General features: G+C 44.4%; 1 long non-coding RNA gene across 4 annotated transcripts in view; it reads left to right on the plus strand.

Moving 5' to 3' along the window:
• Nucleotides 1-1,061: 1,061 nt before the first annotated feature.
• Nucleotides 1,062-2,493, plus strand: part of LOC307130107 — a 35,312-nt gene continuing 33,880 nt past the window's right edge. For 3 of the 4 annotated variants that reach the window (XR_013817007.1, XR_013817008.1, XR_013817009.1), the window contains exon 1: nt 1,302-1,525. This is a non-coding gene — a long non-coding RNA (uncharacterized lncRNA). Of the gene's footprint in view, nt 1,178-1,301; nt 1,526-2,493 lie in introns of those variants that run through there. The other variant, XR_013817006.1, reaches the window with a different exon arrangement.

A 2,493-nucleotide genomic window follows, 5' to 3' on the forward strand; every position in this document is an offset into this window, starting at 1 on the left:
GAGGAAAGATTTCAGAGCAGGACAGGATGGAAGTCTGTAGGGATAAACTTGTGGAGGCAGGCCAAAGTGAAGATCAAGGAGCACCGCAGCAGTGAATTGCATATGCTAAGCATGATTAGGTGGAAAGCCTTTACAAAAGATGCACCGCAGAGGGCTTTTGCAGTAGCTGATTCTCAGATGGAAGCAGCCAAAGAAAGAGAGAGGCAGAAAAACAGAGAGATTATGTTCCGTTTAATAGACATCACATTATATCTGGCAAAACAAGCTTTAGCCTTTAGGGGAAATGAAGAAGACTTGTCAAGTTCAAATAGAGGACATTTTCTGAACCTGGTGGATTTGCTTGGCCAATATGACAGCGTACTCAAGCATCTCAAGAAAAACAAGCATCAAACCAAAGGTGCCAGGTGTCTCTCCTGTCCAACAGGACACAAAATGACCTCATAAAAGCACTTAGTCTTTATGTGAAACGAATCATACAGAAGGAAGTGACAGAAGCATCACAATTTTCTATTTTGAAAAAATAGAATAGAATTTTCTATTTTTTTCTATTATGATCCTCTAGCGCCGCCTCCTGGCCAAAGCGAGCACGTGCCGCTGTTATAAACACTAGAGAACTACAAAATAACAGATAAAACTACACGGTCCATAAACATCAGTCACTTCTACAGCGCTTGTAAAATAAATCCCGCTTTCATGAAGGACTGAAATAAGCTTAAAACAAGATTTTCAGTAAGTAAGTAAATAAATAAATATTATATTTCTCAGCGCTGCTCAGGATGGACCAATCACATCGAGTGTGAGGGTTTGAGGATTTGAAAATATTGTTTTAATAAAGACAATCCATGTTGTATGTTTAAGTGATTAAACGTGTCAAACTAGATTGAACGCGGGGTGTTTGTGTGTCGCGCGCCCCCTGAGGAATTTGACCGTGTCGCACAGCAACCGCGGCGGTATTTGACGCCCAGAGTGGCGCGTCGCGTCAAATCAGTCGCGTCTTGCGGGTTTCACACACGCGCTCATGTGACGCGCCGCCTACGGAAGAAGTTTCTTGCAGAGTTTTTCTCCGTTTCAGCGGATCGCAGTGGAGAAACACACGGGACTATAGTTTACAACCGTCCGGAGAAAAACATCCACATCCAGAGCGAAAACAAGCCCGAGTCCTGGCGGAGACGCGTCAGTAAGTGTGTGTGTGTGTGTGTGTGTGTGTGTGTGTGTGTGTGTGTGTGTGTGTGTGTGTGTGTGTGTGTGAGAGAGAGAGAGAGAGAGAGAGAGAGAGAGAGAGAGAGAGAGAGAGTTTGTTCAACTGCTGCGCGCGTTCAGTCATTTGAACGGAATTCGCCCCGAACTGAAGGAACGCTCCGCCGGTTCTCAGCGTGTGGTTCTCCGGGACTCTCGCCGGTAAAGCCCGTTATATTAGAGATTACCGTCTCCAGGCGGGATCCGGGACTTTTCTACGGTCATTAAAGGCGGAATATGAGTTTGCAGCGGGACTGAAGTCACTCTGGTTTTCAAACATCCGTGTCCAGTGAGTCAGAATTCTGGATTATTCTCTGATTTAGATTATAGTGTTTTATTGACATTGTCTAATTACATCATCATAGACACACACATTACACGCTTTTCTGTCTGTCTCTCCGTGCTTCTGTCTGTCTCTCCGTGCTTTTTTTTTGCTTACTTGTTTGTTTGTCTGTCTCTCTGTTTGTCTGTCTGTCTCACTAACTGTCTGACTTAATGTTTGTCTCACTGACTGTCTCTCTGTTTGTTTGTCTGTCTGTCTGTCTGTCTGTCTGTCTGTCTGACTTACTGTTTGTCTCACTGTCTGTCTGACTTACTGTTTGTCTCACTGACTGTTTGTCTGTCTGTCTGTCTGTCTGTCTGTCTGTCTGACTTACTGTTTGTCTATCTGTTTGTCTCACTGACTGTTTGTCTGTCTGTCTGTCTGTCTGTCTGTCTGTCTGTCTGTCTGACTTACTGTTTGTCTCACTGTCTGTCTGACTTACTGTTTGTCTCACTGTCTGTCTGACTTACTGTTTGTCTCACTGACTGTTTGTCTGTCTGTCTGTCTGTCTGACTGACTGACTGACTGTTTGTCTCTCAGTTTGTCTGTCTGTCTTACTGACTGTTTGTCTCACTGACTCTCTGTCTGTCTGACTGACTGTCTGTCTGACTTACTGTTTGTCTCACTGACTGTTTGTCTCTCAGTTTGTCTGTCTGTCTGTCTGACTGACTGTTTGTCTCACTGACTGTCTGTCTGTCTGTCTCACTGTCTGTCTGACATACTGTTTGTCTCACTGCCTGTTTGTCTCACTGACTGTTTGTTTGTCTGACTGTCTGTCTGACTTACTGTTTGTCTCACTAACTGTTTGTATCACTGTCTGTTTGTTTGTCTGACTGTCTGTCTGACTTACTGTTTGTCTCACTGTCTGTCTGACTGACTGTTTGTCTCACTGTCTGTCTGACTGACTGTTTGTCTCACTGTCTGTCTGACTGACT

This window comes from Gobio gobio (genome assembly GCF_949357685.1).
Source record: "Gobio gobio genome assembly, chromosome: 8".
In the NCBI taxonomy this organism is placed as follows: Eukaryota; Metazoa; Chordata; class Actinopteri; order Cypriniformes; family Gobionidae; genus Gobio; species Gobio gobio.